This window comes from Neoarius graeffei, chromosome 3, assembly GCF_027579695.1.
Source record: "Neoarius graeffei isolate fNeoGra1 chromosome 3, fNeoGra1.pri, whole genome shotgun sequence".
NCBI lineage: Eukaryota > Metazoa > Chordata > Actinopteri > Siluriformes > Ariidae > Neoarius > Neoarius graeffei.
The window spans coordinates 97,510,433-97,524,488 of record NC_083571.1 but is presented as its reverse complement, the minus strand read 5'-3'; the positions used below and the strand labels follow the sequence as shown (position 1 = coordinate 97,524,488).

The following is a 14,056-nucleotide window of genomic DNA, read 5'->3' as shown; positions in this document are numbered from 1 at the left end:
AGTTCTGGTTGCTCATTGTCTGCTGAGTCTAATGTTAACCGCTAGTCTCGATGAAAGATCCCCCCCCCCAGAGCGTTTGAGCCAAGCGATAGCAACGGTTTAGAACTCAAAGGTCTTTTATGACACCTGGAAACTGTGCGTCATGTTGGTGCTCATCATGTCAGCAGGCATGATGCTGTCTCTGGGGCCTGATTACTGGAATGAAATGCTGACACGGAGCCGATTTCGCGTATGGAAATATAAAGCCGAACTTGGTCCACGTCGCATCAGAGCTTTTGATATTAGTGCGGTATCAAACTTTTAAAAACGAGATCAGTATATGTGTCAGAAAACAGAATCCAGGGACACATGTCTGCCCGGGGGCATTTTGAGTTATTGACAGATTCAGAAAGTACAGTTTCTAAGCTTTCCAATGATGCCTTCCATGTGGAGATCTGACAATATTTGAAGAATGTGTGGCCTTTTGAAAGTGTATACCTCTTAAAACAGAAAAGGGAGAAAATCGCCCTCAAAGTTTTCCATCTCAGCTACTCTGGGTGTAGGGCGGGCACATAATGGTGCTCATTTGCATGATATTAAGGAAAGCCCTACCCCCTACGAGCTAGCACGATACTACTTTCATGTAAACAAATCACCACGTCAATTCTCCTTCCATGCAAAGTATGCCCAACACAATTATGAAGTACAAAAATAAGTCCTAAAGTATACTTTAACGTTTTGTGGTTGAAAAATTACTCACACCGTAAGAAAGAAAGAGAGCACGATGATGACACAACTAACACAACACTAGTTTCATGTAAAGCCTCAGTCACAACCGGCCGTACAGTACGCGCTCCTACGGCCGGTCTACATGCAAAAAACGCATGAAACGCACGAGAGCGCACATGAAACGCACGAGAGCGCGCGTGTGATGTGCTGATTTTCGAGCCGCAGACTGGCCTCAGAGGTTCTTTATCATGTCAAACTCTATGGGCACTTACGTTTTTTTTCAGGTTGCAAGACAAACTTGCGGCCAACGCGAGTCTTTCTCTGTGAACAAAAAAAAAACACCGCAGCGATTTGGGAAACGCCAAAAATCACACGGCCAAAAAATCGTACGTCCGGTTGTGACCTAGGCTTAACCAAACCACAACACTCTCCGTTACATGCAAAAATAACCACACAGCCTTAGATTAATAAACTCACCCCATCAGAAAGAGAAACGGCGCCTTGCACACACCAATGCCTCCGATGGAATGTAATCCTAGAACAGTCCGTGTATCATCTGATCATTCAAGTATTCCATTCAATCTGGAAAACGAGGTTGCGGTTTTTTTTTTTTGCTAGAAATGGTTATCTCCGATGTAAATACCGTGTGTCTGTTTGCTTCGCGGTGTTTCAGCTCCTCTGCGCTCTGTTTAGTAACTCATTCCATAGTGAAATCACACGCCTGTATGCAGCTAAGTAGCCATGCGCTCAGCTCGGATCATACAGCTGATTCGCAAAAAAAAAAAAGACTTAAATCATCATGTGAATGGCCCATATGGTAATTTACCCACACCCCCCAGCAGGCTACAGTCCTGACAAAAACGAGACAATTTGCAACAAAAAATGTATGCTTTTCCAACAAAACAATCTATTATCTGAAATACTGATTGCATTCTTCAAGATCTTAACTTGCACATGATGGAAAAAAACAAAAATCACAAATTTCGAAAAAAAAAATGCTTCTTTTGCGATTATCTCAGATTCGTTTCGGCCGACATGTGTCCCTGGATCCGGTGAGGGGTCACATATACGAAATTGTCTTAAATTTACATATCCATAGCAGAGGTGGACAAAGTACCCAACTTCATTACTTAAGTCAAAGTACAGATCCCACTGGTTAAATGTTACTCCGATACAAGTGAAAGTTGTCCAGTCACATTTTTACTTGCTTTTAAAAAGATTTAAGTATTAAAAGTACATTTTCTGTCAACACGTTGTTGTATTATTGCCAGAACGCTTATCTCATGCCTCTGAAGCAACCGACTGGATTAGTTTGCGAATTCTCAAAATGAACACATGCTGTGCCATCATTAAGCTAGCTAGTCAGTGAAGCTCCACCTGACATGCTAGCAAACTTTTTTTCAAACTCGATATCATATTGGGTAGCTAACGCTAGTAGAAAAGAAAGATTTCTACATTGTTTATTTGGCAAGATTATGCTAAAACATACATTTCTGAAAGGACTTCAGATAAGTTAACGTTATTCATGTTGGCGTAACTCCGTTTCTACATGCGTCCAAGTTATGTGTAAATGTTCGCTGTGGTCAACGGCAACTTGGCGGGCAAATTCATAAAGTCATTTGACTAACAAGACTGCGTAGCTATTGCAACGTTATCGCTAGCTCTAAAAGCACAGACAGCTTCATTACAAGCTTTCTCTTGGAATAAAACGTTTATATACCTCAATACGCTTCCGCAGGTTGGACGGCGAGTTTTTGTAGGCCGTGATGTGGTTCATTTTAGGTAAACAAAGCAAACGTATTTAAAGCGAAACAAATCTTTAATCCTTTCAGAAAACTGAAACATGGGTTCTAGGTATGGCCATGGGTGTGTGGATTCTCCAGTAGAACTGCCTCCTTTCTTTCTGACATCGACTGATCGTGACTGAGAAATCACTGAACTTGATTTTATGCAGTCTATGGCTGTGACGTGACCCTAGTCACTACTGATAGTCTGTCTCTATGGAATCAATTTTGTGCCAAAATGTTCATACAATACTTTTGAAATATCAAACAAAAACGACAAATCAAAATACAAAAAAAGAACAAAGTCAGTTTTTTTAGACCGGCAAACAAATTATTCGTGTAATCGTGCAAAATATCAGTCTATTACTCTTCAGAAACCTTTTATTTTTGTTCCGCGTCTTTCTCAGTTTTGTTTGACGTAATTTATTTTGGTTGCGATTCCAGCTTTCTCGTTTGCGCTCCCTGACTTTTTGCTTGCAGTTTTGGCACAAACTTGACGTGTGGGCGGGCTGTCCAGGAATGCATTCCCATTGGGTAACTTGTGTTTGACTGACAGCTACGCTCAGCTATTCCCTACTCGGGATTCTGGCGGACTGTTTGGCGAGTGACCGATCCATTGACGGTAAACAAGGATGGAGTGGACTTCAGTGGCGACTATGATATTGAATTGACACTTTGTTGAATTAATTCAGTATCATAGTCGCCACTGAAGTCCACTCGATCCTTGTTTACCGTCGATGGATCGGTCACTCGTCCAACAGTCCGCCAAAATCCGAGTAGGGAATGGCTGAGCGTAGCTGTCAGTCAAACACAAGTTAGCCAATGGGAATGCACTCCTGGACAGCCCGCCCACACATGAAGTTTGTGCCAAAACTGCAAGCAAAAAGTCAGGGAGCGCAAATGAGAGAGCTGGAATCGCAACCAAAATAAATTACGTCAAGCAAAACTGAGAGACGCGGAACAAAAATAAAAGAGTAATAGACTGATATTTTGCAGATTACACGAATAATTTTTGCCAGTCTAAAAAAATTGACTTTGTTCTTTTTTTTGTATTTTGATTTGTCGTTTTTGTTTGATGTTTCAAAAGTATTGTATGAACATTTTGGCACAAAATTGATTCCATATGTCTCGGTGTCACCTGCAAAAAAACCAATCACGTTTTAGAAAAGAAAAGAGGAAAAAACCATCCACTTTCAAAACTGCTTTATAGTAATGAGGTCCTTGATGGAAATGTAGTGGAGTGAAAAGTACGATACTTGTCTTTCAAATGTAGTGAAGTTCAAGTCATAAGTTTCCAAAAAAATAAAATACTCAAGTAAAGCACAGATACTCAAAGTTTACTTAAGTACAGTACTCAAGTAAATGTACTTTGTCCACCTTTGATACATGGTCTTAAAGTTTATGCTACAAATTGATGAATAAATGAATGCTTATCTGTATGGCCAGTTATGGACGGTGTTTCCTGGTGGAATGAAAAAGTGTAAAGTTGTTGGAAGATTGTCGCACGTTAAAGTAAGTTAGTCTCATCTCATTATCTCCAGCTGCTTTATCCTTCTACAGGGTCGCAGGCAAGCTGGAGCCTATCCCAGCTGACTACGGGCGAAAGGCGGGGTACACCCTGGACAAGTCGCCAGGTCATCACAGGGCTGACACATAGACACAGACAACCATTCACACTCACATTCACACCTACGGTCAATTTAGAGTCACCAGTTAACCTAACCTGCATGTCTTTGGACTGTGGGGGAAACCGGAGCACCCGGAGGAAACCCACGCGGACACGGGGAGAACATGCAAACTCCACACAGAAAGGCCCTCGCCGGCCCCAGGGCTCGAACCCAGGACCTTCTTGCTGTGAGGCGACAGCGCTAACCACTACACCTCCGTGCCGCCCAAAGTAAGTTAGTAAAACTTTAAATGTCAGTTGAATGACAGCCAAACCTCAAGATGCAACCAACATCTTTGCACAGTCATGTTTGTACAACGTCACCTTTTCAGAATTTATACGTGGGATTTGTTTTTGATTTGACCTCTTGTATTCCCCCCCCACAGATTTTCTCCCTAGTTTAGTCATGACCAGTTTCCACCCACCAGACAGCTCCTTTGCCACATGACTGCTACCAACCAGAGAGCACGAAGGCTATTGTGTGCTTCCTCCAAGGCACATGAAGCCAGCTAACCACATCTTTTCAAGCTACTGCTCAGACATTCCAGGGGTTGCGTAGCAGTATACGCACGCGCGCACACACGAACTTCCAGGTGCTCGTGACTGGCTCTCATCCGCCATATCATGTAATTGACAGGAGACCGAGTGTTCCACCCCTTACCTCAGCCAGTTTTGCTCTCTTGGCTATGAATGTCTGTGAGAGCATTGGACTTGAGATATCCGGATGATAGGGCAGAAGCTTTTCTGTTTTCGCAAGCTCTTGACTTGTAACTGTATGATGTAAGGTGTGAAACTGACAGCGTCCTGATATTCCCGAGGATGGCCTTTGGACAGTGAGTGTTTTTTTTTGCTTTTTTTTTTTGGAGACAACTGGGAAGATTTTGGTGGTGAATACATGTATGTAATGGAATTAATAATAATAATAATACACAAGTGACCAGATTCACTTCTACATTTGTTGGTCAAAGTGCAGTCAGAGGATTTGCCACATGTTCCTCTGCAAAAAAGGAAGGTGGATTCCGATGAGTCAGGGGCTCGGGTGAGAACGCCTCAAGAAGATCCTGTCACCAAAGTTTGCTTCTGAATCAGCGGTGTGGGTGAGCCTTTACCTGGAAATACAACCTCCTCTGGGTCCAAGGAGTCATGTGGAGCACACAACACCTCAAAATAAAAATCAAGGCTGAAAACAGTAAATAATGTTTTTGTAGACAGCCCGATGTTATAATTTCAAAAGGTGTGAAAGACATCCCCCAAAATTTTACAAAGAAGGAATTCTCCGATGGAAACATCGCTTGCAGAAGTGTTTAGACTTTTTCAATTTGTCTTAGAACTTTTCGACTTACCCTCGTGTGTGTAATATATATGTATATGTGTGACCCCTCACTGAATCCAGGGACACATGTCGGCCGAAACGAATCCGAGATAATCGCAAAAGAAGCATTTTTTTTTCGAAATTTATAATTTTTGTTTTTTTCCATCATGTGCAAGTTGAGATCTTGAAGAATGCAATCAGTATTTCAGATAATAGATTGTTTTGTTGGAAAAGCATACTTTTTTTTTTTGTTGTTGCAGATTGTCTCGTTTTTGTCAGGACTGTAGCCTGCTGGGGGGTGTGGGTAAATTACCATATGGGCCATTCACATGATTTAAGTCTTTTTTTTTTTTTCGCAAATCAGCTGTATGATACGAGCTGAGCGCATGGCTACTTAGCTGCATACAGGCGTGTGATTTCACTATGGAATGAGTTACTAAACAGAGCGCAGAGGACCTGAAACACCGCGAAGCAAACAGACACACGGTATTTACATCGGAGATCACCATTTCTAGCAAAAAAAAAACCCCGCAACCTCGTTTTCCAGATTGAATGGAATACTTGTATGATCGGATGATTACACGGACCGTTCTAGGATTACATTCCATCGGAGGCATTGGTGTGTGCAAGGCGACGTTTCTCTTTCTGATGGGGTGAGTTTATTAATCTAAGGCTGTGTGGTTATTTTTGCATGTAACGGAGAGTGTTGTGGTTTGGTTAAGCCTAGGTCACAACCGGACGTACGATTTTTTTGGCCGTGTGATTTTTGGCGTTTCCCAAATCGCTGGGTTTTTTTTTTTTGTTCATGGAGAAAGACGCGCGTTGGCCGTAAGTTTGTCTTGCAACCTGAAAAAAACGTAAGCGCCCGTAGAGTTTGTTTGACATGACAAAGAACCTCTGCGGCCGGTCTGCGGCTCGAAAATCAGCACATCACACGCGCACACTCGTGCTTTTCACACGCGCGCTCTCCGTGTGTTTCTTGCGTTTTTTGCGTGTAGACCAGCCATAGGAGCACGTACCGTACCGCCGGTTGTGACCGAGGCTTTACATGAAACTAGTGTGTTAGTTGTGTCATCATCGTGCTCTCTTTCTTTCTTACGGTGTGAGTAATTTTTCAACCACAAAACGTTAAAGTATACTTTAGGACTTATTTTTGTACTTCATAATTGTGTTGGGCATACTTTGCATGGAAGGAAAATTGACGTGGTGATCTTTGTTTACATGAAAGTAGTATCGTGCTAGCTCGTAGGGGGTAGAGCTTTCCTTAATGTCATGCAAATGAGCACCATTATGTGCCCGCCCTACACCCAGAGTAGCTGAGATGGAAAACTTTGAGGGCGATTTTCTCCCTTTTCTGTTTTAAGAGGTATACACTTTCAAAAGGCCACACATTCTTCAAATATTGTCAGATCTCCACATGGAAGGCATCATTGGAAAGCTTAGAAACTGTACTTTCTGAATCTGTCAATAACTCAAAATGCCCCCCGGGCCGACGTGTCCCTGGATTCTGTGATCTGCCATATATACCATATTTTCCGGACTATACGTCGCTCCGGAGTTTAAGTCGCATCAGCCAAAAAATGCATTATGAAGACGAAAAAAACATATATACGTCGCACCGGACTACAAGTTGCACTTTTTTGAAGGGTTATTCTATCCATAGACTCTGTGATTCTATCTGATAAGCGGCGCGTGGTTACTGCGCGACTGCATTGTTTATTTAATAAACGAACAGCTGAGCAGTGATGACGCGCCCTTTGCCCTATAAGTAGCCTCGTCTGATTATTTTAAATATCTACTACCATCTTTAATACTATCACTGTCGTTATTACTAATAGCCTATATTATTATTATTATTATTATTATTATTATTATAACTAATATTAGGGCAATTCCATGTAAATGTCAACCTCACCATGCAAAAATAAAGCAACATGTAATACATCAAAACCACTCCCAGAGATCTCACCTAGGCCTGTATTTTACAGATGTGAATAAGTTGAACCAATTTGTAACCAACCTAATATGTCACTGTCAGTCTTTCTTTCTTATAATGTAAAACCCAAGCTACAATCAACTTTGATCATGTACAATTCTATATTATTGCCACAAGCCACAGAAATGTATGCTAAAATCCACAAAACAGCAAAACAATAGCCATCCTAAATATTATTTAAGAACTTTGATAGTTTTAGCTGATATTTAGAGAGTTTTTCAAAGGGTTATGGTGGTTAAATTGCTGATTTTCTAAACATATGCCATGTCTATTTCAGATGCGTCACATCCATAACGGAATTATGTCACATCCATAACGCTGATTTTTTCTTCCTAGATTCTGCTTGAAATAGAAAATATTTTAAACTAAGGCTTTTTTTATTTTCAGCTAAGACTCCTTTATTAAATGCATGCCTGCATTTGGATATTATGTTTGCAATTTCACAGAGTTTGATGAATGTGTAGTCACCCTGGAAATGGGGTATTTTTTCCGTCACATCCATAACGCATGTCTTTTTTGGCATTTTCTAGAGTTCTAAATGTACTATGGGAATTCTTTTTTTTTTCCCATGACTTCTCCAATATGAGAGGTCTTAAAAATATACAACAAATTTTAAAATACTGGAAAGGAATAAAAATTAGCTAGGTCAGTTGTTGCCATTTTGAGTCCAAATGTCACATCCATAACGCTGGAATTGCTCATTAGTAGCCTATTACTGATGCATTAATCAGTTTGTTTTTAGAATATTTTTACCGGTAGGGCTAATTATCGCCTCATGGATCTTTCATCTTTGTTATTAAAGCTATAGTCATCATCGAGGAGTGTCATTCTTCATTTTTGTTGAATTTCATTTCATCAAATCAGAGGCCAAGTAGGCTATAGGTATATCATCTCCAAAGACAGGTACGGTAGTAAAAACAACCGTCTAATGAAAAAAAAAAACCCACAACAACCGTGTGTGTCCTGTGTTGTGCTGCTGTCACATGATTGGCATAAAATGAATATTAGTTGGCTAAGTGTTAATGCGAGACATCACTAAAGCCATGGAATGGGACGGCTTTGTATCTGTAAATTATCATAGTCCGTCATTCCAGTTCATAGTCAACACACATGCCATTTGCTTGACCAGAATCTTCCAGCATGAGTTTTCCAACAAACTAGAAGGGCACTCTGATGCCCCTTTTCTACCAAAGCAGTTCCAGGGCTGGTTCGGGGCCAGTGCTTAGTTTGGAACCGGGTTTTCTGTTTCCACTGACAAAGAACTGGCTCTGGGGCCAGAAAAACCGGTTCCAGGCTAGCACCAACTCTCTGCTGGGCCAGAGGAAAGAACCGCTTACGTCAGCGGGGGGGGCGGGCGGAGTTGTTAAGACCAACAACAATAAGACCGCGAAAGATCGCCATTTTTAAGCGACGAGAAGCAGCAGCTGTACAAACGCGAAGTCGGCCATTATTATTGTTGTTGTTGCTGCTGCTTCGTTTTTGCTTCGATATTCGCGCCAAGGTTTATGCAAACGTAGCGACGTAATGATGTATACAGCGACGTAATGACGTGGTTTCCCTTAGCACCGCGAGCTATGGAAAAGCAAACTGGTTCTCAGCTGGCTCGCAAGTTGAACGAGTTGTGAACCAGCCCCGAACCAGCCCTGGAACTGATTTGGTGGAAAAGGGGGTATGAGAGCGCAGACCTCCACTAAGAGCAGTCATCCACTCTGCGGTGATGTGCAAATCTGCAACTGCAACCACCTTAGGTTTCTCGATTATATTTCCAAAACTATTAGTATTATTTTCTTACATGTGTATCCCAGAGGATTAGTTGTGGATGTGAATAAGGACTGTGATTATGGAGCCATCGTATTTCTACATCGGTTATGTTTTGTCACTCTTGAACTTTACTGCCATCTACGGGATTTTAAGATGTATGGCATTGTTGAGCGCATACTTCTGCCAAAGCCAAATGCTGTATCTCGTGATGTTGGCAAAAGTGAAAGTACATTCGGGGATCTGCCTCATGACTCGAATCTACTCAAAAATTTAATGGGTTGTTCTTTGGCCCATGCTACACCCTACCACAAAGTTTCATGGAATTTAGGTTGGTAAGTTTTGCACAAACCTCCTTACAGGCAGACACAAACCACACTGAAAACAAAACCTCGTTGGTAGAGATATGAAAAAGTTACTTTATTTAATCGTTTAACCTCTTGATTAGCCCTGAAATCGCCCCGTCCCAACTTTTTTTTTTTTTTTTGCAGTGTGTTGTAGGCCTGAAACGCAGGAATGGCTGTATATTAACAAATGAAGTTGACCAGGAAAAACCATGAAATATCTTGGGTTCATACTGTCTGCATTAAACTACAAGTCAAAGTACATTTCAAAGTCACTGCTTTCTATTTTTTTTTAATTTGCGTTTTCCATACCGTCCTAACTTTTCTGATTTGGGGTTGTATGATGTGTAGTATATTATAGTGTAGTGCCATATATCAGTATTTTATTCTGTCCACATTCGCTGGATATGAGCAATCACACGCTCTGATTGTCTACTCTGTTATTGGATATCAGCTTGTATACCATGAGAAGAGAAAAACAAAATGGTGGTTTTTATCGAGTATTTAAAAGAAACAGAAATGGCTAAAAGAATATAGTTTTGTGTCGTCGTTCCACACTCCAGCCCGGTCCGTGGCAGTAATGCACCTTTAAAGTGCCATTCCACCATTGGATGTATTTTTTTTGGCATAAAATACAATATATTTTATGACAACATGACTAGACAGAGAAATCTTTTAGCTTCAAAATGATATATCAAACATAATTTTTTTGACAACGACAAGTATATTTTGCGACCAAAGTCACCTACCCTTTTAATTTCCGCGCGGTAGTGAAACGCGATGTCATCGGCAGGTTCCCCTTCTTGTGTACCACGTCACGTGTGACGTGGCACAGATTATCAGCAATGGCGGATAGAACGCGATTTCCACTTGTCGATTGCTGTGCCGATATTCACCATCGACCGTCTCCTTTGGGCATCACTTGCTATTTTCCTTCGCTTCTTTTCCGAAACTGACAATCGCGTTCTATCCGCCATTGCTGATAATCTGTGCCACGTCACACATGACGTGGTACACAAGAAGGGGAACCTGCCGATGACATCATGTTTCACTACCGCGCGGAAATTAAAAGGGTAGGTGACTTTGGTCGCAAAATTAATATACTTGTCGTTGTCAAAAAATTATGTTTGATATATCATTTTGAAGCTAAAAGATTTCTCTGTCTAGTCATGTCATAAAATATATTGTATTTTATGCCAAAGAAGACATCCAATGGTGGAATGGCACTTTAAATTGGTTTGCCAACCACCAAAAAAAAAAAAACGGAAGAACAACAAAATGGTGGACCGTGTTGCTGAACCAACCAAGGACGAAATACCCCCCCCCCCCCCCAAAAAAAATGCAAAAAAGCAACAAAATATGGAATAAAAGTATTTGAAAAGAACGTCTTTTATTTTTTCAAGATATTTATTATTATTATTATTATTATTATTATTATAGCCTTTTTCACAAATTGCTCCCGTCATTTTGCTGGTTTGTGTACATTCTAAGTGGAAAGGATTGTCAGATGTTTTGTATCAAGTTTTTATTTATCGAATTTGCAAAAAAATAAAATGCTCTTTCTCAAAATCCAGTGAATGTGGATAGAATAAAAGTTATTCCACTCAATCTCGTCGTTCATGGCTTATAGACGACTCGGCACTACGCTCCTCGTCAGCTATCGGCTCATGTACGACGAGACTGAGTGGAATAACTGCTAAATATATTTACAAATGTAGGACAGCATAATGATATTTCAATAAGGGAGAAATTAGAATCGCCAATGAAACGAGGACAAAATGAAACTCCTGTGTGTCTATTTCCCGGTTCCTGTGGTGGCGAGAGTGTGATTGTGTAAGTTAGTGCTCGTGTGGTGAAGTTATTTCAAAGTTCCCGTGCTCCCTACAGCACAGCGGGTGGGTTTGTGTACTCTGATTGCTCACACAGCAAAATGCCAGCACCCTCAGTAAAAGGTTGAGCGGCCTGAGAGATAATGGAAAGAGAGAACATAAGAGCACGGGAGAGCATCAAGAGGGTGGGGTGAAGGATGCATGAGCAAATGTATAGAAGCAGAAAATGTCACAAAGGAAACCTAACGGTTATCGGCTGCGTGTTTACTGGGAGCTAGCTCCTCGTGTCCATCTCGCCAAAGCATCTGCTCTCAGCGAGGCCGTTGTTTCTGTCTTGGCGATTAGCACTCAATCGCGTCATCCTCTCATTGGTGTATTGGTCATAAGGTTGTGTGTAACTGGAGGAGGGTTACAGGGTTATAGCAGGCTAGTAGTCTCGTCTGTCCAGGAATGTGTGTTTTTATAGAATGAAAGAGGTAAAGGAATGTATTAGTTGGCGGCATGGTGACGTAGTAGTTAGCACGGTCTCCTCACAGCAGGAAGGTTCCGGGTTCGAGCCCAGCGACCGGCGAGGGCCTTTCTGTGTGGAGTTTGCATGTTCTCTCCGTGTCTGCATGGGTTTCCACCGGGTGCTCCGGTTTCCCCCACAGTCCAAAGACATGCGGTTAGGTTAATATGGGACGGCCTTGGGCTGAGGGGCCCTTGAATGAGGCACCGAACTCCCAACTGCTCTCCGGGCGCTGTTAGCATGGCTGCCCACTGCTCTGGGTATGTGTGCGCGCGCTCATTGCTCACGTGTGTGCTCACATGTGTTTTCACTGCTTCAGATGGGTTAAATGCAGAGAGGAAATTTCACAAGTGTGTGATGAATACAAGAGCACGGGAGCAAAATATGGTAACTTTATTTATTTTTTATTTCTTAATTTGCAGTCCTCAAGACTCAACCCTGAATGCAAAATCTTTTATGAAGAAAGAAAAGTCAGTAACGGAATTGCGTCAGGGGAAAAAAAACCTTTCATTTCTTAAAATTCAAACCAAGATTTCTCTGAAGCGACATCGCTATAATTGGGGTGGTTATTTGTATCCCACGCTAGCCGAAAGGCCCGAAGACCGATTGTTGTGGCGATTTCCGTCTGTCCATCCGTCCCGGGAAGTGTGCTCACCTTCTGACATCAACTCCTCTCACAGTTTTTGGAGAAATTTCATGAAACTTGGCAGGATTCTTTGTCATGTCGGTAATGCGCGTATTGTAATTTTGTTAAATTTGCTCACATTTTACCAGAGTTACAGCCCTTGATTCACAAAATTATACTTTGACAATTTGAATATGTTTTCCTTCTGAAATCAACTCCTCTCTCAATTTTTGGAGGAATTTCACCAAACCTGGTAAAAGGGATTATATGTCATGAGTACGCATATTGTTTTGTTCAATTCGGTCGCATTTTCCCCAGAGTTGTCGCCGTTGATTAACAACCTTGTACTTTGACAATTGCATGAAGGTGCGCTCGCCTTCTGACATCAACTCCTCTCGTAATTTTTGGACGAATTTCTCGAAGCTTGCTCTTATCAAGGTTTGTGCTTTCTTTTTCTTTCTAGTACTCGAGTCTGACTTGTGCCTCAGTTTTAAGGACTCATGACATGACTTGACTTGAGTTCAGCACTGATGACTCGTAAATTGGAGACGAGGACTCGGGGGTTTTTTTCTTTATTTTTGTAACATGCCATAATAATTTGGCGTCAGACTCTTGGGCGCACTCCGGACAGTGCGTGCACCAAACGGACTCTCGCTCACGCACCGTAAATGACTCGCACCTGCACAGGATTAAGGCATAATCAGCGCACCGATTTTATATAAAAACTGTGAAAACACACTTACTTTGCGAAGTATTGAGTTGCTGATACATTACCAAGCCTTGTTTGGTTTCCTGATCCCTGATTTCCTGTTTCTCGTCTTTGATTCTGCCGAGTCTCCGATAGCCTGTTTGTGCCTCACTCGACCTATTTATGGTTTTGCCTGCCGTTCTGGATTGCTTACCTGTCTTGACTTGTATTAATAAACACACCTTCTGCACTTACATCCATCTCTGACCGAATACTTTGCACTCCCTGATAAAGAGAATGCACGTTCAACTGTTCATACGGCATGTTCAGGAACAAACTGATGTTAACGGTGATGATAAAACAGCCACCGTCAAATGGTGCAGTCCGAGTGTTGGACTCGACTCGGATCAATGCTGGGCTCGACTCTTTTTAAATGACTTGGACTTGAACACTGGGGACTCGAGCCCCCACTAAACTCGAGGTTTAGTGACTCGACTACAACACTGGTTCGTATATATTCAGCCTGTGCGTCAGTGTATCACGTTCTGCGGAAAGAAAAGTGCTGACGAGCATCTCCTCAATTAGTTTTATGTATTCCGAAAAGTTTCTTTAGTGATCTGACTGCTTTGACTGTTAAGTTAACCTAATGGAGCAGGAAAAGATCCAGACACATTCTTCATTCTTGCAATTGCATAGGATTTTTGATCAGTGCTATAACAGTCACTTAATAATACATAGTGTTTGCTGAAGAGCAGGCCGAGACGGGGTTAATGGAGAGGTTAATGCTCAATGTATGAGCCATTACTAAAAGACGTAATCGCTGGGAGTTATCCGTAAA

At 41.7% G+C, this 14,056-nt stretch overlaps 1 protein-coding gene across 4 annotated transcripts in view; it reads left to right on the top strand.

Moving 5' to 3' along the window:
• Nucleotides 1-14,056, top strand: part of mark3b (MAP/microtubule affinity-regulating kinase 3b) — a 195,627-nt gene that overhangs the window by 113,696 nt on the left and 67,875 nt on the right. The window lies entirely within an intron of this gene.